This window comes from Cydia splendana, unplaced genomic scaffold (assembly GCF_910591565.1).
Source record: "Cydia splendana unplaced genomic scaffold, ilCydSple1.2 scaffold_111_ctg1, whole genome shotgun sequence".
NCBI classification, from domain to species: Eukaryota; Metazoa; Arthropoda; class Insecta; order Lepidoptera; family Tortricidae; genus Cydia; species Cydia splendana.
In genome coordinates this window covers 65,358-92,530 of record NW_026946837.1, presented here as the reverse complement: position 1 = coordinate 92,530, position 27,173 = coordinate 65,358, and the positions used below count along the sequence as shown (strand labels likewise).

Below are 27,173 nucleotides of genomic sequence, written 5' to 3'. Positions count from 1 at the left end.
GTGTGTGTGTGTGTGTGTGCGCGTGTGCGCGTGTGTGTGCGTGTATATGTGTGTGTGTGTGTGTGTGTGTGTGTGTGTGTGTGTGTGTGTGTGTGTATGCGCGTATGTAGTGATTGAGTGTATTCTAGTACTCTGTTCTTAGCAGCTTTTCTGTTTCGTCGTAGGTTTTAGTTTTAAGCCATTTAGTGAGATGGAATTTACATTCGTGGTATGTTTTTGAATGAATATCTAATTCTCTGTTAATTTTGTTATAAAGGTAGGACGACTTTGAATTAAAGTGCGATCTTGCAAAGTAAGTTCTCGTACGTAAAAATTTAGCTACATTGACCATATTTCTTTTGTTTTTATAATTAGGGTTGTAGGGTATTACTTTGTGTTTTTTCAGTATTGATTGCAGAACATATAATTTTCTTACCGATAGAAGATCACTAGTTTGATAAAGCATTTCAGTACGATATCTAATTTTTTTGAAGTACATCACTTTTATGAGTGCACGTTGTGCCCTTTCAACATAGATAAAGCGACTTTTCGCTGCACCACCCCAGACCGATATGCAGTACAATAAGACAGATTGCACCAGAGAGACGTAGATTTCGTTTAAGATGTTGCGAGGCTTTGTAAGATTTGTTTTACCTGGTGCAATGTGCCTTAGCGACTTAAAGATCCAGAGCAGTTTTCTGACTCTATCGATAACTTGGTCAGGGTGAGAATACCAATTTAAATGCTCGTCCAGTTGTATACCCAAATATTTAGTTTCAGAGACTTTTTCAATAGTTGGACAGTTACAAGTAAAACAATTAATTTGCTGACAAGAATGAATTTTTAAATCTATTTGAGAAGTCGGTTGAGAGATGCTGAAACAAACATATTTTGTCTTATTGGTGTTTAATGTTAGTAGGTTCCTCCTTAACCACTTTGATATGTGTGCCATTCCGAGTTCAGCTCCGACCTTTACCTCTCCCCATGATTTTCCGCTAAAAATGACAGCTGTATCGTCAGCATAAGAGAATATTTTTGCGCCAGGAATGGTCATATCGCAGAGATCGTTGATGTACACTAAAAATAAAGTCGGACCCAGAACGCTTCCCTGCGGTACGCCATATTGGACGTCCTCATCCTCGCTGACACATTCGCCCAGTTTAACCCGTTGTTTTCGGCCATAGAGATAATCTCTAAAGAGTAAAAGTGGTATTCCTCTGATACCTTTTCTCTCCAACTTTTGCACAAGAATGGGAAGAGAGACGGTATCAAAAGCTTTCTTCAGATCTAGGAAGACAGCTAGGCACTTATTGTTGTTATCAAGGTCTTCTACAACTGAGGAGGTAAGAGATGTTACTGCGTCCTCAGTTGATCTTCCGTGTCTGAATCCGAACTGTGAATTTGATAAGAGATTGAATTTGGTTAAATATTTTAGTAATCTGTTATTTAGAATTTTCTCCAGAATTTTCGAAATCACTGGCAGGACTGAGATTGGTCTGTAGTTGCTGATGTCGTCTCTCTTTCCACTCTTGTACACGGGAGTAATAATAGACATTTTAAGCGATTTAGGGAAGACTCCTAAATTAAAGCTAAGATTCACTATGTGAGTTATGATAGGGACTATTTCCTTGGCAACGTATTTAAGAAATTTCGTCGATACATTGTCCCAGCCAGGCGCACTACTTGATTTTAGATTTATAAGTGTAGTGTACACTTCGTCTTGGTTAGTAGGTAGTAATACGAAGGATCCAGACTGACATGGAAGATTACTGAGGAAAGCGTTTAATTCGTCTTGAGAGTCTGGGCAAATTTATTCGGCAAGCTCTTTTCCTAATATGTTAGCAAAATATTTGTTTATGGTGTCAGCTGATTCCGTAACAGTAGGTTTTATATTTAAAAGCTCAGCATTAAGTTTATTAGGTTTATTAATGTATGTTAGTGATTTTATGTTTTTCCAAAGGAGTTTATTATTATGCATAGATTTTTCTAAGAGTTCTCTTTCGTATTTTCTTTTAAGTTTCTTTAAAAGATTGTTACAGTAGTTTCTGTATCTAATGTACGTTATTTTTGTAATTGCGTTATAAGGATTATTTTGAGCCTCTTTTTGTAGCTTATTGCGATTTCGAATGCAGCGTAATAACCCTGGAGTGATCCACGGCTTTATAATGCGTTTTGAGCTAGGTATTAGAGCAACTTTAGTATTTCTTTTTATAGCTTCACCAAGCATACTTGTAAGCCGGTCTGTGACAATATCAGGATCAGCACAAAACATTAGTTCAGGCAGGTTTTGTTGCTTTAAGTATTTGAGGGCATTTTCAAAGTTTGTAGTAGTTTTATTGTAATTGTTAGGAGGTATTTTTTTTGATTTGGCTACAGAAAGAAATGTCGTGTAATGGTCAGTTATGGTTGTCTTTATAATGGGGTAAATTTGGTTTTATTAATTTTTAAAATAAAGTGATCTAAACAGTTTTTGTCACGTGTTGGTTTCGTGTGGCCAGCTAAGAGTCCAAATAATGATAACGTGTTTAAATACTTAGTTCTGTTTCTATATTCATATGACTGTTCGATTTCATTAGGTTTTTTATTAAGTTTATATTACTATCACCAGCGATTATTACGTCGCTGCCTGGTCTTAACGGTTCTAAGCTAGTTTTAAGAGTATCTATAAAAGGTTCTGCATTGCTATTAGAAGGAGATCTGTAAACTATATTATTTAGGATATCCACACGAAGACAGGATGCCTGGGACAATGATATTTCTTGTACATAATGTTTTATGCTACTCTTAACATATACTACCACACCATCGTTCTGATTCCGCTGGCATGAAGTAAAATAAGCGTCATAGCTTGCTAGCTGGGGCACGGGCTTGTTAGAATTTAGCCTGCATTCCGTGAAGATGATTAAATCAGGTGTGTGTGCAAAGCTGGACAGCATGGCTGAAAAGTCATCAAAGTTGCGATAGATGCTTCGTATATTTTGTGAGATTATTGTAAAATCATTTTTGTTTGTGTGTAATGTTTTTGTCAGTTGCTCAATACTTTCGCATTCAATAGTGCGTGCTATCTCAATATCATCGATTTGTGTTATAGCATGTAGGGTGTCACACATTTTTAAGGCTCAAGTGTAAGCACGTCAGTAATAGTAAAATGTTATGTATGTAGTAGTTAAATATGACTATTAATATAAGACTGTAGTGATAGTACCTAGTACGGCAGAAACCAGAGTAAGCGTAGTGGGCAAGTAGCAATCAATGAACTATTTATGCTGAGTCAGCGCCTATTCTTTACCACAACACATGACCCTCTACTTATGTCGAATATGTAAATTGCTATTACTGCTATTAGTGTCAAATTGTATGTTGATTTTTTCTTTTTTTTGTCTCTTGTCAACTTTCTTTTTGTCTCTTGTTATTATTTATTGTGTCACAAAGCATGTAAGTTGTGGTTGAATAAAGATTTTATCTATCTATCTATTATATTATTTTAATATTCAACGGTCAGTGTGACGCTAAAATCAGCTTAAATGCCCAGTTAGGTACCTTTGGGTGGCTCTCTTATACTACCCAGATTTTTCACTTGCCTCAGAAAACTTAAAAGCCGAAAGAACCGGCCCAAAAAATGAATTCCATATTCCATGACATTCAGTTTTTACGATCTTAAATAGTGCGCCTCCTAAAGGCCAGCGCAAACCGGCGGAGCGCAGCGCAGATCACCGAGGAGGATTTACGCCGCGCAGCGCACACCGGCAAGGTAAAATCCTCCGCGATACCGCGAGCGCCCGCCAGGCGCCAGCCCGAGCGCTGGCGGCCGGCGCACCAGGGAGCAAGCACTATTCGGCGTAGGCCGGGGGATGCCGCGGCATGCCGCCGCCTACCGCCGCAGTATCCTCTAACGTGCTCCTCGATGCCGTGGAGTAACAATCTTCCGTGATGCTCCGAGGTCAGTCTCAAAGCATTTAAATTTATACCTGAAGGTAATTGAGATAGGGAAGAAAATACATTGATAATTTTAAAGTGATCTGCGCTGCGCTCCGCCGGTTTGCGCAGGCCTTTAGGTTCAAGTATGGTCCCATCCGGCAGAAAGCACGAAACTTGGTATGCATATCATACACGCACATCTGGGGGCACGGCAGTGCCCCCGCCAAGTCGAGCAAAACTAAAGACGCACGGCGCCGTATCATCCTTTTCCCGAAGCGATTCAGGCGATTTTCGACGTCCTGTAATTTTGTGCTGGCTAAAGCTAGAACCCTGAATTTTGAGTGACATCTATAGGGCTTAAAATGCTTTAGATATATTCTCAAAAAATTCAATTTGAACTGGTAGTTTAAAAATTATTGTACGTCAAAGTTCCTTAGTTTCGACACTGACACACTCACTCACTCACTCACTCACTCACTCACTCACTCACGATCATCATAATTCTAAGGTACTTCTACCATAACCCACAAGCTTCAAATTTTAAACATATGTAGTTGTTAGCTTATCAAGCCATATAAAACCTAAAAATATTGCAATGTCAATCACGTTATAATGATTTAAGAACTGCATAAGTAAGATGTATGATGAAGTAAGATGTATGTCTACTTATCGCTATTCTGCTTTGTGCTGTAATTAATGCTTATTGCCCTTATATAGGGTGGTTGACTGTCAAGTCAAATCAAGTTCTCTTTTTTTTGCGACGTGTCGGAACGGTTAGCGACTATGGAGTGTATATGAACGCACACACGACACGATGTCACGTTAAAATTACATTCTCCTTGTATATCTCGTTAATTAAATATATTACATATATTCTATATTTTATATACAGTCAACAACCCTATCGGACTTTAACCTTATAATGTAAGCTGTAACCTTTTTTGTTTTCTCTTTGTTCGATTTGTTGCTGTAAGTTTTGTTGCGACAATAAATGACTTTTTTTTTTTTTTTTTTTTATAAGTAAGTTTGTAGTCCCATATAAATATACGGTATTACTGTTGCAGTTCCAACAAATTGTAGGTAGGGCATGCTCCCGGGAATTCCCGGGAATTTCATTGTGTCGAAAGAACCGGTACTGAAGACCCGGTACCGGTACTTCCCGGTTCTCATCAATATGCGTATTTATTCCCATTTTAATACTAGTACTTTAGCTCGGGACATTAAATCACATTTAATAATGTTGCTATGAAACGGGGGACCCAAATAACCCGACAAATTAACCTGGTAAAGTAGGTATTCCAATCGATATTACGTTTTGGCTCGAGTAAGTAGGATATTAGGTACTTATATTCGAATATTCATCTTTCTTTCTAGGAAGTTGGTTTTATATGAAAAAAATCCGTGGTCGGGTCATAGTGCTGAGTGCATCGACTACGGGGCCTCCCGTGTAACTCGTAATGCCATGCCCATCAGGCGGAGGTAAACCAGCGATTCGCAGGGCTGGTGGCTCTAGCCTATAGCCAAGGTTTTGCGATGAAAGCGCGTGCAATAATATTGACTTGTAGTGATTAGGTGTTGGGAATTTCCAAAGGGGCGTAGCGGAAGATTTACAAAAATGTGAGTGAGCATAGGCAAAGTCTCAAACTGTAGAGGGCCGTGTGCAGGTTGGTTTCGTAAAATAGGTTGGAACGCTAGATTTTTTGATAAAATAAGTCATTTATCAATACGCATGTAATAATTTATATGAAAATAAGTCATTCATAAAGATTGTACACTAACACAAACAATTTCTTAAGTATAATCTTAATATGCCTTGAGAACCGGGAAGAACCGGGAATCCCGGTTCCAGCCATGCCCAGAACCGGGAAATGAAATTCTTGGTACCGGAACCGGTACTGCATGCCCTAATTGTAGGTGAAGTAAAGGTCTGTGATGTAATTGTAGGTGAAGTAAAGGTCTGTGATGTACGATGTGATTATGAAGATGTGTATATGTAGTTATTATATGTGTATTTGTGTATACACTCGGGAGCAACAAAATAGACTCAAGTCGCATTTTTAGGGTTCCGTACTATACCTCAAAAGGAAAAAAAACGGTACCCTTATAGGATCACTCGTGCGTCTGTCTGTCTGTCTGTCTGTCTGTCTGTCCGTCTGTCACAGCCTATTTTCTCCGAAACTAATAGACCAATTAAGTTGAAATTTGGTACACATATGTAAGATTGTGACCCAAAGACCCACATGTAACGTAAACTCTCTGGTCGGTCCCTCATTACTGAGGATCGTGGTCATTGGTACCCCTCAAATGAACAATCTGTCTCCATCGGTCGCGGTCCAAAGTAGCCCTCACTACTTGATGTAGCTTGAAAGAGGCGGTGGCTTCCTTTATTTGGTCAGACCAACGTGTTGGCGATCGGCCTCGTGTTCTCTTGCCTTCGGTATTGCCAACAATGACCAATTTTTCCAGATTGCTACCCTCTCTTCGCATGATGTGACCGAAATATGACAGTATGCGTTGCAGACATATGGTGGACAGCCGAGTCTTGATGCCAAGTTGTGAGAGAATAGACACATTTGTGCGTTTTGCCGTCCACGGTATTCGTAGCATTCGCCTCCAGCACCACATTTCGAACGCATCTATTCTCTGCCTCTCTCTTGATCGGATTGTCCACGTCTCTACTCCATAGAGAAAGATAGGCATTATTAAGGCTCTGACTAAGCGAATTTTGGTCTTATAGCTTATACCCCGATTTTTCCAGATATTCTGAAGGCGTGTCATCGCGTCTTTCGCCATGGCTATTCTACGCTTGATCTCCGGGACACAGCTTCCTTCATTGTTGATGGTCGATCCCAAATAGATAAAGTTGTCTACAGTGTCAATGCCTTGTATGTTCTGAACATCCGGCAGCATTCCCGTTCGGTCTACTATCATCAATTTGGTTTTTTGCCTGTTCATTGATAAACCGAGTTTTTCGCTTTCTGTCTCCAACCTAAGCAGTAACGTAAACAAATGAATTTTAAACATAGGGGCCACTTTTGGGGGGTAAATGAGAAAATAAAAAATTCAGTTTTTTAAACTATATCGTGTTACATATCAAATGAAAGAGCTCATTATAAAAATTTCAAGTATATTTTTTGTATAATTTTAAGATAAACAGTTTAGAAGTAATTCAAGAAAATAGGCAAAAAATGACAATTCCCCCACTTTATCTCCGAATATACTGGGTCTAAAATTTTGAAATAAATACATAAAATAGTTCTTTACCCATAAATGACAGGAAAACCTATTAGAAATATGCAGTCAAGCGTGAGTCGGACTAATTACTTAGTTTTTGATCCGACCCCTACGGGTTTTTTAAAGGCAATTCACTCGCGTTTCACATATAAAAAATACATTGTTAAAAATTGAGTAATGTACGGAACCCTTGGAACGCGAGTCCGACTCGCACTTGGCCGGTTTTTTAGTTTTAGTCGTGTTTTTGTTTATTCATTATGCTATCAAATACATTGGTCTAAGATCCCACATATATGGTCGACCTTCACCAATCTGTCTGACGGCTGAAACTATGAAAATATTAAAGAAAATATGTTCCAGGACATAAATAAATAGGGTTGCCTAAAGAAATATGGTCAAGGCTATTTTTAATAAATTTTTGAAAATAATTTTTTTTCGGAAAATTTCACCGATTTGTCTGACGATCGAAATAAGTTTCAATGGAAAGTATACAACTTGTACAACATAAATCATCTAGGTTGCCTATCTTTTTCCGGTCACTATTATGTGGTTGCCGTGTTTAAAGAGGTGATTTTATATCGACAATTGTACTCATCTGTCTGACGCTTGAATTATACATCAAAATGATGGTAATTTTATTGCAAATACAATGGCATAGGATTGCCTGCGAAAATCCGGTCACATATGAGGGTTGCCAGGCTTTTAACCCTTAATTTGACGGTGTCCGGTGTGGCGGTCAACTCATTTGAAAAAATATGACAGCTTTTTGTGAAATTATTTACTATATTTTCACATGGCAATCGATTTTTGAAATTCTGCGGATGGGTAGAAAAATATAGTTGAAGTACCCTCAATGTCATTATATTAGTTAATCTGTAAGATGGCACCGCCTCGCACGTCAGTTGTTTTTACCAAGGTATATATGCGTTTATCTCTGTTATTTTGCAAAAAAACGAGTCAATTTGAATCAAAATATAAATCTTTGTTATATAATTGAAAGGAAATAATAGTATAAAATAGCAATTTATTACTTTGTCATTCTCTAAACTGCCTCGAATCAGTTGTCCGTCTCACCGGACTTCACCATATAAGCTGTAAACGATGTTTAGTAATATTTGTCCGCAGTGGCGGACTCTGCCAAAAACACCGAGTTTAACTTTACTAATATAATAAATTTAATTTTTATTAATGTATAGATTCTTTCGTAAACAAACTCACTTCTTTGCTAAGATTTTTTGTTTACCTTCCAACAGCACAAGGTGTTAGGCCGATCAGCAAAGATTTTGGCGCTCATACCTAAAGAACATGCCGAATCTGAAGCAAGTGAAGTTTCTACTGACGAAAATGAAGTGCTTGATAATTCTGACGCTGACTCATATGTTTCCTCATCAGCGCCCTCGTTGTCATCCTCGCTAGAACGACTGAATATTTCAAATAGTTCTGAAAATGACCATGAGCTTATTTACAACAATGTTGTAAATAGTTATGAGGTACATACATTGCAGGATGTAAATGTCCCATTAACATTTATTATGCGGGAAGTAATTGATCAAGAAAATTATACTGATATTCCGTCTATTTCGTCTATTCCATCTTTGCCTACACCAGTACCCACAACGCGAAAAACTCGATCAAGACAACCTAAAATTGCCAGTAAAAGGCGCAAAGTTGTCAAGAAATTTTCCCTGGAATATACATGGCGTCGTGCGCTTTTCTAACATAAAGCCGAGATGGAAATTATTAACGATAATGACGAATACGAGGACTTAGATCCTAAAAGTTATTTATAGACATTGTTACTGAAACAAACAAATTTTCAGTGCAGAAATCTGGAAGATCTATTGACTTAACTGTTGACGAATTTCGTGACTTTTTGGCGATAAAAATTATGATGGGAATTGTTGTAATGCCATCATATTTAGACTACTGGTCTAAACAATTAAGATACCCACCAATAGCCGATCTTATGACCCTAAAAAGATATCAACAAATCCGTCGATATTTACATTTTGCCGACAGTAATTTCGAAACTTCGGATAGGTACTATAAAGTTCGGCCCCTTGTTGAAAAAATCAAGAAAAATTGTCTTGCTCAAGAAACTGAGAAAGAATTTAGTGTGGACGAGATGATGATTCCCTACAAAGGTAAGAAAGCTGGTAAACGACGCCAATATATGAAAGATAAGCCAAATAAGTGGGGTTTTAAAAATTTAGTCCGTGCTGGTGTCAGTGGAATGATATATGACTTTATATTATACGGCGGAGAAGACACATTCCGTTTTCATAGTTTCACCGACGACGAAGCAACTTTAGGCTTTGGCGCACAAATAGTGTTAGCTCTTTGTCAGTCAATAAAAAATAAACCGTCAACCGTATGTTTCGACAACTTTTTTGCATCGCCGGAGTTGGTCTACATTTTGCGCGAAAAATACGGCATTTTCTCTTTGGGAACTATTCGTCGTAATCGACTGCGAGGGACTGATGCAAAACTTACTAGCGAGAAGGTGCTGAAAAAGAAAGCCCGAGGTAGTTTCTCCGAAGTTGTCTGCAATACCAACAAATTGGCGGTACTACGTTGGCATGATAACAAATGTGTCACCTTCATAAGTTCATATACCGACTCTCAACCGGTACAAAAAATTAAACGCTACTGCAAAATTGCTAAAGCTAAAATCGACGTGGAATGCCCTAATATGGTGAAAGTTTATAATAAAACTATGGGTGGCGTAGATTTAGCAGACATGCTTATATCTCTATACAGAATTCCATTTAAAAGTCGAAGGTGGTACTTGAATATCTTCACACAAATTCTTGACATATGTATAAACAATGGGTGGCTTTTGTATAAAAAAAACTGTTGCTCAAAAGATCTAGAATCAAAACCACTAAACGGCTTCAGACTAGACTTATATACAGCTTTGACCAAGTCTAACAGGTCAGATCATCGTGAAAAAAATGTGGAATGTACTGTCAAAAGGCCAGTTGCAGTTCGTCCAGCTGACTCAGTGCGTTATGATAATATTGGGCATTTCATGAGCACCAAATCTGAGGGTCGCTGTATGTATTGCAACAAAAAAACAGTTGTATACTGTATAAAGTGCAATGTCAGATTATGCTTCGTTACAGGAAAAAACCCCAGAAATTGTCAACTAGATTTTCACACAAAATAATGTATATTTTTGAATTTTGAAGTACATTTTTTATTTCTAAATATTTTTTTATTTCTTTGGCAATGCCCGTCTCGGCGGACATCTCCATTTGTCTATTATATTCCAGGAATTTGGCAGAGTCCGGTGTAGCGGACATAGTTTTCCTCGGGATCTGGAAAATCTAGATTTTTATTTATATTTTTTGGAAGCTTCTGAAGGTACAATTATTCAATTTTATTAGCAAAATATATAAATTTGTGTTATCAAAGTCTCTGCCAAATTAAGGGTTAATTAAAATAAGAAGGGAAGACTTTTAGCGATAACTCATAAACGGCTGAACTGATCAAGTTTGTTTTAATTTTATTTGATTGAGTTTTTTAAGCACTATTTGCATGATTTTTTCATATTTTTTGGACAGATGTTTCAAAAGTTGGAAGGAAAAACCTTTTTTTTTCTTTCTAAACGATTATTTCCGAAAATATTCACTTTATCAATAAATGTTCTTCTAAAACCCCTATTCATTTTGAAAGAACTTTCCAAAAACATCCGACACTATAGGGTTGACACAAAAAAAAAATCTCACACACATTTTGTTTCTTTCGAGAGTTTCGAGGCGACTATTTCCTAAAATATTCACTTTATCAAAAAATGATTTTTTGAAGAATCCTATTTATTTTAAAATTCATATCAAATGACATCTTACAACATAGGTATCAAACGAAAAAAAAAGAAAAAAATATATGTGACCATTTTTTTCGCTTCAACCCTATAATGTGATATGTCGTTGGATAGATCTGTTGAAATAAATACGGTTTTTTGGAAAACATTTTTTGATGAAGTGAATATTTTAGGAAATAATCACCTCGAAAGAAACAAAATGTACGTGAGGATTTTTTTTTCGTAGCAACCCTATGGTGTGGGATATAGTTGGAAAGGTCTTTCAAAATGAATAGGGGCTTTAGAAGAACATTTTTTGATCAAGTGAATATTATCGGAAATAATCGCCTCGAAAAAAACAAAATGTGTGTGACAATTTTTTTATCGTTCCAACCTTATAGTGTGGGGTGTTGTTGGAAAGGTCTTTCAAAATGAATAGGGGTTTTTAAAAGAACATTTTTTGATAAAGTGAATATTTTCGGAAATAATCGCTTTGAAAGAAACAAAATGTGTGTGACAATTTTTTTATCTTCTTAACCTCATAGTGTGGGGTGTCGTTGGATAGGGCTTTCAAAATGAATACGGGTCTTTAAACAACATTTCTTGATAAAGTGAATCATTTCGGAAATAATCGTATAGAAAGAAAAAAACACAAGCTTGTCCTTCTAACTTTTGAAAAATCTGTCCAAAAAATATGAAAAAAATCATGCAAATAGTGCTTAAAAAACTCAATCAAATAAAATTAAAACAAACTTGATCAGTTCAGCCGTTTATGAGTTATTGCTAAAAGTCTTCCCTTCTTATTTTAATTAAAAGCCTGGCAACCCTCATTTGTGACCGGATTTTCGCAGGCAACCCCATACCATTGTTTTTGCAATAAAATTACCATCATTTTGATGTATAATTCAAGCGTCAGACAGATGAGTGCAATTATCGATATAAAATCACCTCTTTAAACACGGCAACCACATAATAGTGACCGGAAAAAGATAGGCAACCTAGATGATTTATGTTATACAAGTTGTATACTTTCCATTGAAACTCATTTCGATCGTCAGACAAATCGGTAAAATTTGCCGAAAAAATTTTTTTTTCAAAAATTTATTAAAAATAGCCTTGACCATATTTCTTTAGGCAATCCTATTTATTTATTTTCTGGAACATATTTTATTCCATATTATCATAGTTTCATCCGTCAGACAGATTGGTGAAGGTCGGCTATATGGGGGATCTCCTACTACATTAATAACCCATAAAATCGGTTAGGTAATTTTCAGATAATTGTTATTTTTGAAGAAAATTTGATTTTACCTGCTTTGATTACACACGAGTTGAGCCCGTTTGAGAGCCATAAAAACCGATTTAACCGGTTATTTCTTATCAGTCGCTTATCAGAAGTTGATCTGTGCATATCTCACGCAATTAATCACTGGAATCACCTGGATAAACTGGACACCACAGAAACTGAAGCCAGCCAAGTCATCTTCTTGCTGAATCAAGGCCTTACGGCTCGGCCACGACATCGAGCGACTTGCGACGGCGGGAGCGATAACCATATTAGGTTGGAGCGTGACACAGCGATCGGACCTTTCGCTCCAACCTATGGTTACCGCTCCCGCCGTCGCAACTGTCGCAAGTCGCTCGATGTCTTGGCCGAGCCGTTAAGCAGCGTGAAGTTGCTGAACAGCTGAATTTAAGTCAGTCTGCTGTCTCCAGAGTCTACCAAAAGTTCACATGGACTGGAAGGCTTGCTCAGTAACCTGGATCTGGCCGTCCCAGGTGCACATCGAGGAGAGAGGACCACTTCATTGTTGCGGCCGGTCTGTACAGAACCCTTGGAACGCGAGTCCGACTCGCACTTGACCGGTTTTTTTGAACAAATTTTCGAAAGAAAGTAAGCCTAATTTATAAAACTATAAGTCTTAACAATAATCCAAAGACAATATTTTAGAAAATATATTCGAGAATATACTTCTACTAGATATTTTTATTGTAACTTTCACAGTAAACTAAAAAAAATATGGTGTGCTTACGAACCCACTATCCAAGTGAAACCTTTTTACGATTTGTTATTATTACTGTTATGAGTTATTAACGTTAAAGCTATTTATGTATGCCAAGATTTGTGCTTTCTGCCGGATGGGACCAAACCTCCATACTAAGTCGAGCAAAGGAGAATAGAGAGAATAAAAGAGTCGTGGAATGTATGGGGCCCAATACTTACATTCTACGACTCTTCTATTTCCCTCTTTGAATCAAATTAAAACTTACCTGTCAGCGTTGTGACGAATCCATACACGGTACAGCCCAGTGACCCCTCGATGTGCTCCCATCGCGTTACGAGGGCATACAGCTGGAAGGGCAGCGCATACGACGCCATGATGAGGCTCGCCGCGGACACGTTTAGGTGAATCACGCTGCTGGTTTCCGTCCGCAACTTGAACAAAATACACAAAATTGTGATCTTCAATAAAATACAGAAAAAAAATGATGAACAAGGATCTAGCTTATTTTATAAAGCCAAGAAAGGCCTCCCTTAAGAGCCAACAGGAGTGGTCATTTCTCCATACAAACGTACTCGACTGTTTCCTCCGTGGGTTTCTTGTTTGGTTGGCTGGCTGGGAGGCTGGTTTTGATGAATTATTTTTGAAGTGAAAACTTCTTTAGCGGCGCTGAGCACTTTTTGAGGTGGGGAAAAAATTATAAACTCGATTCAGCGTAACGCGTAACGTAACGCTGACGTCATGTGTCACGTCACGACCAATGTTATTCACCAAAGAACTTTAGTCATAACGTTTCATAAACAGGTCAATTATTTAAAACTGGACTTTTATATTAAGCAATAAAGCTCAATGTTCTAATCTTGTACGGGCTGAAATACGAGGATCTCACAGTTACATTCTAACTTTATATCACTCCAATATAATTCAATAAAGCTACATCTTGATGAAATCGCTAATAAAAATGAACTCTAGTACTGGTGAATAAAACTCAAAATATCATGACCAAATATATTTAGATGCGAGGGCTTCAAGGTACCTAACTTTACAATTTCTATTCGAATTTTAAACAATTAACGCTACAAATTTAAGCTCACTGGCCAGCAATTTCGGAACTAAAGTTTTTCAATAGAAAGGAGGATGGGTCAATTATACATAGTGCTGCAGACATTTTGGACTAGTCATTGAGTTTTCACTTCTGTCGGCACTCTCGGAGTGCAACCCGTTGTTTTTTTCAACACAGATTAATATTGTCAATATTTATGTCGGACCGTTTTGCTTTTTTTTGATATTCTAGTTGTTTAAGGCTTTAGAGCCCTTTAAAAATGGCCAAAATGGCCTCATTGACTATGCCGCAATGAGAGGCGTAGTATTTAAAACCGATATCAATTAGCCAAAAAAACAAAACGATCCGACACAGATAATTTCATAATCATTTAGATTTCCAAATTTGGTTACGATTGGTTAAGTTTTGGAAGAGGAAACAATCGAGTACGAATCCTCGATTTTTGAGATTTTTACCCAGGATTTTTCGCCTTCCCATATAACCATTCCAGTCGCAGAATCACAAAGTGGTAACTAAATGTCAGATGTGTCGTAACAGAGTCCACACAATGTGTCTAGAATTGTTTCGAAACAAAGTGTCGTCGCCGTGTCTACACTTTTCCGTAACAAGGTGTCGACACATTTGTGTGCACTTTGCGTGCGGTTTGCGACTAAATCTGACAGCAAATTTGTGACAGCAAATGTCAATATAAAATACCTCTTGAAAACCAAGGTTTGTCAAACTACTATTAGTGTCTCGTGTGCTCGTAATTCTAGTAAGTCATCATGGGCAATGCAAATGATAATAATCGACCGAAACCATATAAACACCCAACACCCGTCAACCTTTTACAGAAAAGTTTTTAAAGAAATTCAATAAGCTACTTAGGTCAGGCAACGAATGCTCTAAAAGTTGTAGAGGGAAATGCTCGGAACACAATTTTTGACTCCGTAACTCGGTTTGACAAGTTAGGAGGTGAACATATCAAAAGTCCCCGGCCGTAGCCCTTGAGCGGGGGGAAGAGAGGGGGCTTTGAAGGTCCCATTTTCCCGTTTTTCGATTATATCTCGGAAACTATGCATCTCAGCGCCATGGCCACTTATACAAAATGAAAGTTAATTTAATTTGTTACAAGTTTATTCCGTCAATTTTTTCGATATGTTGAATAGTTTTTGAGATATCCGCTCTTGAAAGTTTATTTAGGGCTCTCAATATTATCTTGATATATCTATATCAGTGAAGGTGCTAGGCCGTGTTTGGTATCGTTTTCGTATAAATCTGGGGTGCTGAATCCATTTAAGATATCACATTGACACCATTCCACAAAATAAAAATAAATCTTTTTAGGGTTCCGTACCTCAAAAGGAAAAAAACGGAACCCTTATAGGATCACTCGTGCGTCTGTATGTATGTCCGTCTGAATACACAAAATAGTTCTTTACCTATAGACGACAGGAAAACCTATTAGAAATGTGCAGTCAAGCGCGAGTCGGACTTAATGTACGGAACCCTTAATACGCGAGTCCGACTCGCACTTGGCCGGTTTTTTGAAACTCTTCTTGACGCTTAACCGCTGAACCGATTTCGTTGAAATTTGGTATGGAAATAGTTTGCGTCCCGGAACAGGACATAGGATAGATCTTATAATATAACCAAAATTATCTTTTGAAGGTGTGAAAAGTGGCGTGGAAATTTGTACGGGAAATCAATAACCGATGAACCGATTTATATGAAATTTGGGATGGTCTACATCTTTGATTTAGTTAAAAATGATGAAAAAACATGACTTCAAACCTAAACTTAAACAGTATTAACTTCAAGAAGTCAATTCTGAATTCCCCCCTACACCTCATTTCACACCTTTAAAGGATGATTTTTGAGATAACTTATTATGTCCTGTCTCGGGACTCAAAATATATGTGTACCAAATTTAAATTAAAACTGTTCAGCAGTTTAAGCGTGAAGAGGAGTTTAAAAGAAAGTATTTTAATAAGTTTATATGTTTTTACTTCGGAATGGTGTCAATGTGATACCTTAACTAAATTTGGTACTGCGAATTTATACGAAAACGATACCAAACATGGCCTCGTAGCTTTACTGTTGTAGAAGTCAAAATAAAATTGAGAGCCCTAAATTCTTATTACTTGGCCAAACTTGTGTAGAAGGAAAAGGTAAAATAAAAGTCTTCGGCAGGAATATAAGACACAAATATATTTTTTTTTTGCGTTACTATTTCATTCATCAAATATAAACATACCTTGATTATACTATTCTAGTGAGATCCTCATAGATAAACAAAAACATTTACTTAAAAAATTACAAGGTCGAAATGTCACGGAACTTGTGAGAGTAATATGTGAAAAATAAAAACTTTTATGACAAAAAAAATCTGGACACAATTTAAGAATCACCCAATTGCGTCGAGGAATCATCTGTATATTTGCTTGTTTCATTACCTCCTCGCTTCTTTTTTGTCCTTTGTATTCTGTAGCAATTTGTTAGATCTGAAAATAAAGATAACTTGCGTCGTCACGGATGTCGATTTATAGGTTTTAGGGAGTGCAGAATTCGAAAACGATGATCATTTTAATAATCCAAGATGGCGGCTACGTATTTTGTCATAAAAGTGGAATCCAAAATGGTTATTATTTTCTAAATCTGCGCCCCCCAAAACCTATAAAACGACACCCATGACGACTTTTATGACATAGTGCATGGCCGCCATTTTGAATTTCAAAATGGTCATCATTTTCGAAATCTGCGCCCCCTAAAACCTATAAAACGACATCCATGACGACTTTTATGACATAGTGCATGGCCGCCATCTTGGAATCCAAAATGGTCATCATTTTCGAAATCTGCGCCCCCTAAAACCTATAAAACGACACCCATGACGACTTTTATGACATAGTGCATGGCCGCCATTTTGAATTTCAAAATGGTCATCATTTTCGAAATCTGCGCCCCCTAAAACCTATAAAACGACATCCATGACGACTTTTATGACATAGTGCATGGCCGCCATCTTGGAATCCAAAATGGTCATCATTTTCGAAATCTGCGCCCCCTAAAACCTATAAAACGACACCCATGACGACTTTTATGGCATAGTGCATGGCCGCCATTTTGGATTTCAAAATGGTCATAATTTTCTAAATCGGGGCCCCCTAAAACCTATAAAACGACATCCATGACGACTTTTATGACATAGTGCATGGCCGCCATCTTGGAATCCAAAATGGTCATCATTTTCGAAATCTGCGCCCCCTAAAACCTATAAAACGACACCCATGACGACTTTTATGGCATAGTGCATGGCCGCCATTTTGGATTCCAAAATGGTCATCATTTTCAAAATTGGGGCCCCCTAAAACGTATAAAACGACATCCATGACGACTTTTATGACACAGTGCATGGCCGCCATTTCGGATTCCAAAATGGTCATTATTTTCGAAATCGGCACTCCCTAAAACCTATATATCGACACCCATCTCGACTTTTATGACAAAGTGTTTTGCTACCATCTGCATGCAAGACATTTCTATTATTTTTACGTACAAAAATGGCCCCCTGTCAACTTTCAATCGAGATTTAATCGATAATTCAAATTAATTCAATTTCAATCTATGTTAGGTCGACTAAACTAATCGCGATTAAAATTTGAGAATTAACTTTTTTTATTCCATTAATTAGTCGAATAAACAGTTAATCGATTAATGCCCATCTCTGACCACGGAATTTTTACACTTTGAGAATATCTGAAAACAAATCAACACAAGGAGCCATTTTGCAAATCCAGTAACATACCAGTAACTTTGTTATTACTTTTGACAGCGCGTGTCATGTGTCAACACAGAGTCGACACAAAGTCGAAACATTGCAACTACTTTGTGACTGCAATATTTCTCAGCCTTAAACCATATTTATACATCATAATTAACAAGTTTCGTAGTATGTAAAGCATTATTTCTGTTATTTAAGTATAGTATACGCATCGAAGTACTAAAAATGCTTCAAATAATATAGTTATGAACTGAGAAGTAAACAATTTCATTTCCGGCTAAACTAAAACAATGTGGTGGCGCGTTGATTATATTACACTTAGTTTATCAAATCACTCGAGCAGTTTAATTTCCCATAATAATTTAAGTCCTATTGTAATATAAATGCAAACAATATATAATTACGTCTTGTAATCCGTTTTAGAGATGGCGTATTAATGTCACTTATTTTTATTTAAGTATTTTTCCATCTGACAGTTTCCATTTGACAGGAACAAAATGAACGAATGAACGAATGATTTTGGCATAAAGTAGTCGCAAACCCGAAACAATGTGTGCACACGGCGACCACACTTTATGTCACTTTGTGTTATGTGTCGACCCTTCCCCATTTCTGGTAACAGGCCGCGTAGCCAAGATGCCAATCGCTTACGCTCCGTAGCGATCGAAATGCAACTGTCACTGTCGCACTAATATGGAAGAGTGATAGAGAGACATAAAGCTTTTCGTTGTCGAAGCGATAGCGATTGTAACCTTGGCTAGGCCGGCTGTGTCGACACGGCGACGACTCTGCGACTGGAATTGTGACCGAAACAGACGGTGTCGACACAAGATGTGTCAACACCGCGTCGTAACGGCGACTGGAAATGGTTGTATGGGTTGTCCTTATCGCACTAGTTTTAGGAGCCGTTTCCGTTAGCGAGACGGGTATATTTACCTAAAATATTTAAAACTCAGCTCCTGTTTCGTCTTAACCCTTAATAGGACAGATCAATTTTCTGCAAATGAGAAACTGGGGTCGATTTATTAGGTAAGTTTGGCATCTAGATTTGGAAAATTATGTAAAAAAGTGAAGGGGGTAAGTGGAAGGGGGTGATTTCTGGTAAGAAATGATTTCCCCTTGTTCGATAACCATATTTATTATATTCAAATTCTATATATTATATGGACTACGGAGTTGAAAAAAAAGCGAAAAATGTTTTTTATATGTTAGCGGCTTCGAGCAACACCGGCTTCCGATGTTAGCGGCTTTCCAAAAATAAGAGTAATAATACCGCATTTTTTTACGTGTGTTCATTTATAAAAAGTAATGTGATTGGACTTGTCAATTTAACTTTAGTTAAAATGATTAAATAATTGTGACGTCACTACCGGACAGCCCATCTCACCTGACGAACAGGTAGAAGTAGTCAGGATTGAAGGGGCGATGATCTAATAAAAGGCCATACATATATATAAATATTAGGATAATGATAGTAATGTAGAAACAAAGCATTAACTTTCGTGGAATCTTCTTATTCACTGGTAGGTAAAGTAATTATCCCTTATTAGTACAAGGGGATATTATTTCCCACTTCGTCTCTTTGTATAAAATCAAAGTATTTTTTCAATGGCAACTCATAATAAAGCTTACCATACAGTTTAGAGTCAGTTTGCAGTGATTTTGATAACCCACGCAGAGCAAGTGTCATTGTAAACGTCAAACTACTATGAAATGACGACGTATAAATAACACTGGCCCTGCGTGGGCTATCACAATCGCTGCAAACTTTTCTTGGTCTAACTCTAACAGAGTTGGTACATATATGAGATCAGTTTTCCTGGCAGCACAATCTTCTATGTCAACAATTAACAAACGTCAATTTCAACTTTAACGGTATTGAAAATATTTCACACATAATTTTTAAGAAAAAAAAACCGACTTCTCTGGGGTCTGGTGAAAGATTATTGTAGATGGTGCGCTATATAGAAAAGGAGATGAAACCACCCACTTTTCTAGTAGCATTTCGTTTTTCTGTAAGGCTCGCAGTTCTAACCTAACCTAACCCACTTTTGTTCGATCCTGTGAAGATCGCAGTTCAAACCTAACCTAACTCACTTAACGGCGCATGCGGTGCGGTGTAAGTACGGGGGTTTGAGCGGGAGGGGTTTGGCATCATCATACTTTATACCTATATTTTATGGTAGGTAATCATAGTGGTTTATTTAATTTAGGTATCATAGTGGTTTTCCGGGCCAAGGTCCGGGTCTGAGTCCGAGTCCGGGTCCGAGTCCGGGTCCGAGTCTAGGTCCGAGTCTGGGTCCGAGTCCGGTTCCGAGTCCGGGTCCGAGTCCAGGTCCGAGTCCGAGTCCGAGTCCAGGTCCGGGTCCGAACCGGATCCGGGTACGAGTCCGGATCTGGATCCGAGTCCGGGTCCCAGTCCAAGTCAAAATCGAAATTCGAAATCATCAAACGTGTATTATGCGTCGTTCAAGAGTTCTGTTCTGATCATCATCAGCAGTTCCACTTCATTAAATGCGGGTGCGTATCATAATGAATACGAACTTTTGGTATAATTTCAGTTTACAAACGTTCAAAACGTATACTAATCTTATGTATAATGCACTAAATCTATATTTTCAATTAGTATAACATAAAAATAATATAACATACAATTAGGGATTGCAATCCGGTCCGGCGGATCCGGTAATCCGGCCGGATCCGGCACTTCTTAGGAGCTACCGGATCCGGACCGGATCCGGGAAAATAGAAAAATAGACCGCACGCAGCACCCACTGTGCGTTTTAGGTGAGATAAAGGCGACGGATAGAAGAAAGAAGTTAAACAGAATAAAGAACGAATGTTTAAATCAAAATTTAGTAAAATAAGAAGATATTTAATATGACGATGATTGAGAACAGAAGAGGATTTCCTCTTCTTTCATGTTGGTGGCACGAATCGGCACGATACGACGATCACTTAAAATAAAAATTAGAAGTAAAAATTAAAGGATGGAGATGTCATATGGATGTCATTTGTAACGACCGGTCTGGCCTAGTGGGTAGTGACCATTCAGTAACCCTGCCTATGAAGCCGATGGTCCTGGGTTTGAATACCGGTAAGGGCATTTATTTGTGCGATGAACACATATATTTGTTCCTGACTTTCCTGAGTTATGGGTGTTTTCTATGTATATAAGCATGTATTTATCAATATACTATACGTATATATATCGTCGCCTAGTTAGTACTACCTAGAGCTAGCTAGTACCCATATTACAAGCTTTGCTTGGTTTGGGGCTATGAGTAGGCCGATCTGTATAAGATTGTCCCCAAATATTTATTCATGAATTATTTATTTATTTGTGATTTAGGCTATAAAACTATTTAAACGGATAAAAAATGAAAGTAAGATTTGGAGCGCATTTCATACAATTTTGGTTAAAAGTAAAATATCTAGTTACTAGAATGGATGTCAGCTTTACAAATAATTCCATCAAAGAACAGTTACGAAAACTTGTCCTTTCTAGGAGTTCCATTTCCCATCCCATAATTATCCCATTAACAGGCTTTGGAATTTAATCAAATTTATTTTATTTTATTAGAAGACCAACAGCGTTAACAAACAATATAAACTTATAGAGTCTGGCTACTGAAATTTTACCCAAATGTTTGGCGGGAAATTCAAAAAATCTTGGGCTGGTCACACTTTGTGTAGTAGGAATTATAGTTTTGATACTAGAAAATATTTTAGATTTTCTGTGCACACGTAAGGTACCTAAGGATATAAGTTAAATATACGTTGACGTGCACTCAATGCCGGCTCACATAATTTCTACCACTATGTGAAGTACAGTCAACGATAAACACATATGTTAACACTTTCTCACCATATACCATTGTAACAAGGCGAAAAATTAAATGTAGTGTAAATAAGACCTAGCTCGATCATACCGTAATATTAATGCATCACCAAAAAAATACACAAGTACTATGCCAAATATGCTAAATGCTAAGTATCAAAATATTTATAGAGCACCAACCTTCTAATTTGTTTACATTTGCTTAGGAGTTGTAAACATTGCAGTTTTTCGTTATATAACGCTACACGTCGACTTCGCACATTGTCGTAATTATTTACGAGCTTAAATAATAATTTGCGAACCTCACTCAGTATAGACATTATTAATATTACTTAAAATAAACCCCTTATAAACCGCAAACAATTTGAATGAATGACATAAATTGTCAACTGACTTTTAGCTTTTATTTCAAATCATAGACAATTGGTGATACAACAACGAAATATCTGTCAACAATTTTTGGCTAGCCAGACTCTAACTAGGATACAATCATAAAGCCAATAACAGGTCTCCCTAACAGATACAAAAGAAAATATTACGGATTTGCTTAGGTACTAGGTATAGTAGGTATTACAAATTTTGTGTGTGTGTGCGTGGGTGCGTGTGTGTGTGTGTGTGTACGTATGCGTGTGTTTGTTATTCATTCCTCCACTTGATTGTTATGAATTTTTTTCGCAATCGCATTTTTAAATGTTTTTTTATTATTGTGCACAAATGGATCGACATCGCTAAACTGATTGTTGTACGTTTTTGAAATTCTATATAATACTGAATTCCTGCCATAATTATTATGATAGTTAGGTAAACTAAGAAGACGTTGGTGCCTAGTATTTACCTTAGGTGTGAAGTATTTGATCTCAGCTATAAGGTTAGGACAATCCACATCACCTTTGACTATATCAAATAGTAAACCCATATCGAGCAATACCCTCCTATCCTCTAGGCTCATTATATTATACCGCTTGCAACTAATCTTATAACTTATGGATGGCTGTTTAGTACGGTAATTCAGGTATCGTAAGAACCTCTGTTGCAGTCTTTCAATTCTTGATTTGTAGGTAATGTAATTAGGAGACCATACATTGGATGCGTACTCCAGAACACTACTTACATAGGTAAAATAAACCATTTTTATACAGTCAGGGTCGTTAAATGCCTTACAGACTCGCATCACGAAACCCAGGTTCTTGTAAGCTTTGTTTATTATATTATAATTTTATTGTAAACGTTGAGCAGAAATGTGAATGATTAAATATAATAAAATTAATAAATGACTTAGATTTCAAATTGTATTTTTAAATTGAGATTGACTACGTGACACTTTTTAATACTTAGTTTTATTTTATTGTTAAAGTTATTTCTTATTAACTTCCAATTGTTGTCTTATGAATACATTTGTAAAAATACCATTTGTTTCTCATATAACGCATAAAACTTGAAAAATATGTCATTTAATTAACTTTAATATCCTTATACCCAACCGGATCCGGTCCGGCCGGATCCGGCCGGATTGAGGCCAAAATCCGGCCGGATCCGGCCGGATTGAAAATCAATCCGGTTTGCAATCCCTACATACAATATACATACCGCTGTTTGGTATAACATACAAATAAACTAATTACATTTAATATAACATTCATTATGCATATAAATTAAAATACTTAATGAATAACATCTCATATAAGTATCTGAACAAAACACCAGTAAAATTATTTGGATAGCTCAGTATTTCATAGGTCATCGAAACTAATTACTGTCAGAAATGTAGGTTAGTTTAAAACTGTGACTCCCCATAAAAAAAACTGCTACCAGAAAAGTAGGTTAGGTTAGGTTAGAACTGTGACTCCCCAGAAAAAGAAACTGCTACCAGAAAAGTAGGTTAGGTTACGTTAGAACTGTTACCCCTCAGAGAAAGAAACTGCTACCAGAAAAGTAGGTTAGGTTAGGTTAGAACTGTGACCCCTCAAAAAAAGAAACCACTACCAGAAAAATAGGTTAGGTTTGGTTAGAACTGTGACCCCTCAGAGAAAGAAACTGCTACCAGAAAAGTTGGTTAGGTTAGGTTAGAACTGTGACCCCTCAGAGAAAGAAACTGCTACCGGAAAAGTAGGTTAGGTTAGGTTAGAACTGTTACCCCACAGAAAAAGAAACTACTACCATAAAAATAGGTTAGGTTAGGTTAGAACTGTTACCCCACAGAAAAAGAAACTACTACCATAAAAATAGGTTAGGTTAGGTTAGAACTGTGACCCCCCACAGAAAAAACTGCTACCAGAAAAGTAGGTTAGGTTAGGTTAGAACTGTGACCCCTCTGAGAAAGAAACTGCTACCAGAAAAGTATTAGGTTAGGTTAGAACTGTTACCCCCCAGAAAAATAAAAGATTAGGTTTATTGCGTGGTATTTGTTTTGTATATGAATTTTGTATATTATATTATTTCAACGTTATAACTTTTTATACTTATCATAAACGATATTATATGTAAAGTTCATTATACATTATAAAAATATAGAATTAATTGTTATACGTATCGCACGTTATACTTATTGCACGTTATGCCATTCAAAATTGTACTAATTGAATTTATATATTCTGAGCAATATATTATAGGTTTGTAAACGTTCTATTACTTACCCATTAAATGCGACAGTTTTTAATATTAAGACGAAACAGGAGCTGAGTTTTAAATATTTTAGGTAAATATACCCGTCTCACTAACGGAAGCGGCACCTAAAAGTAGTGCGATAAGGACAAGGCGAAAAATCCTGCGTAAAAATCTCAAAAATCGAGGTTTCGTACTCCTCTGTTTCCTCCTCCAAAACTTAACCAATCGTAACCAAATTTGGAAATCTAAATGATAATGAAATTATCTGTGTCGGACCGCTTTGCTTTTTTGGCTAATTGATATCAGTTTTGAATGCCACGCCTCTCATTGCGGCATAGTCAATTAGGCCATTTTGGCCATTTTTGAAGGGCTCTAGCGCCTTAAAAAACAAAAATATCAAAAAAATCAAAACGGTCCGACACAGACATTGACAATATTAATCTGTGTTGAAAAAATCATTGCTCTAGCTTCAAAAACCACGGAGGAAAACGAGGAGTACGTTTGTATGGAGAAATGACCACTCCCGTTGGCTCTTAATGCTTTATTTTATGATGAAAATACAGAAAATTCTATACGTATGCCTTTAAGATTTGAGGAGTTCCCTCGATTCCTCGTGAATCCCATGTTCAGAACTTGAGCTCGACATAAATATGGCTTAAAACCCTAACTTACTTAACAAACATAACGAAGAGGAAAAATCGCCAAACGCGAACTATGCGTCGTTAAAGAGTTTCGTTCTGGTCATCATCAGCAGTTACACTTCCTCAAATGTCACTTTTGTGAGTGTATATGCTTGATTTGTTGATAAAACACAACGATCACTATATGTATGCCTTTATGATTTGAGGAGTTCCCTCGATTCCTTATGGATCCCATCAGCAGAACACGAGCTTGTCAGAAATGTGGCTTAAAAACTAAACTTGCTTAGCAAGCATAACGAAGAGGACAAATCGCCAAACGTGAACTATGAGTCGTTGAAGAGTTCTGTTCTGTTCATCATCAGCAGTTCCACTTCATCAAATGCGACAGTTTTTAATGAAAACGCTTGATTTTCTGATGAAAATACAAAAATCTCTATACGCATGCCTTTAAGATTTGAGGAGTTCCTTCGATTCCTCATGGATCCCATCATCAGAACTCGAGTTTGACAAAAATAAGGCTTAAAAACTTAACTTGCTTAACAAACATAACGAAGAGGACAAATCACCAAACGTGAACTATGCGTCGTTGAAGAGTTCCATTCTGATCATCATCAGCAGTTACACTTGATCAAATGTCATGTTTTCGAATGTATGTATATGCACGATTTGTCGATAAAAACACAAAAATCACTATATGTATGCCTTTAAGATTTGAGGAGTTCCCTCGATTCCTCATGGATCCCATCATCAGAACTGGGTTTTGACAAAAACGGGACCAATCCGTATGCATATACATACAATCAAAAAAAGAATTTTCAAAATTGGTCCAGTAATGACGGAGATATGGAGTAACAAACATAAAAATAAAAAATAAAAAAATAATAAAAATAATAAGAAAAAACATACAACCGAACTGATGACCTCCTTCTTTGAGATTTGGAAGTCGGTTAAAAATATGCGTTAAAGCTATGATAATCGACGTCGACGTACTAATCTTTAAAGATTAATGTCAATAGTTTTTAGGGTTCCGTACCCAAAGGGTAAAACGGGACCCTATTACTAAGACTTCGCTGTCCGTCCGTCTGTCACCAGGCTGTATCTCACGAACCGTGATAGCTAGACAGTTGAAATTTTCACAGATGATGTATTTCTGTTGCCGCTATAACAACAAATACTAAAAACAGAATAAAATAAAGATTTAAATGGGGCTCCCATACAACAAACGTGATTTTTGACCAAAGTTAAGCAACGTCGGGAGTGGTCAGTACTTGGATGGGTGACCGTTTTTTTTTTGCTTTTTTTTAGTATTTTTTTTTTGCATTATGGTACGGAACCCTTCGTGCGCGAGTCCGACTCGCACTTGCCCGGTTTTTATTTCAACAATGCTCTTATTTTGCAAAACTTTAAATTACACATTAGAGAGATACAAATAGTTATATGTATATAATAAGCAAAGTAAAACTAAACAACTAAATGGAGTTGAGTAAACGCGAGTGACAAAAATCGGAGGTGAGATATTTGTGTCCGTAATTTCGTTATCGGCATAGAAGGTAGCATCCTAATAGAAGTGGTATACGCGTGCCTCTGTAAGGAACAAAACATACGCAATGCGACAATATTAAAAACACGTTTTAACATTCCTGACAACATACCAAAAACAATCTACGTAATTCGGTCGATGTGGAGTGTAGACTGTAGCTTTTCGTGATGGGGGTTCGTTGGGAGAAGCGTAGAAACCCGCCGCTGGAACGCGCTGGCCGCTGTGCTGTCTCGAAGTCCGCTATACCTCCATTTACCGGTATATGTGTTGTGTGAAATGAAAACACATATATTTGATTTATTCACTTGGAGAGTGTTCAGGCTGGTATGAGTGAAGCTCTCTTGATGTCTCTGATATCTCTGAATAAGCCACGAAACGGCTCTGCCTTATATAGTAAAACACAAGGCCGTTTGGTACCTTCTTCAACTAGTGGGTGTATCATGCAGTGTCAGTAATGTATATTTTTGCCAATCTCGTTAATTATAAGCACGTATGAAAGGAGCACGAATCCTAGACTTATAAATAGGTACAATATTAAGCACGTATGAAAGGAGCATGAATCCTAGACTTATAACTAGATATAAAACATTCCACGCAATTCATTTGACATAATATACGAGCACAAAGTAAAACATGATATACAAAAGTAAAAATAGTAACCTAAACGTGAAGACTAATTTAATACATACATGAACCCTAATAGCTATTTACGACAGTCTCCCCCACGTGTGTCAACACCGTCTTCATGCGCGGAGTAAATGGGGATAAGTCTAGAAACTGGG

The 27,173-nt window shown here is 37.1% G+C and overlaps 1 pseudogene; it reads left to right on the top strand.

The window, feature by feature from the left end:
- Window positions 1-2,877: 2,877 nt before the first annotated feature.
- LOC134805442 (piggyBac transposable element-derived protein 3-like) lies at window positions 2,878-10,283 on the top strand (annotated as a pseudogene).
- Window positions 10,284-27,173: the final 16,890 nt, after the last annotated feature.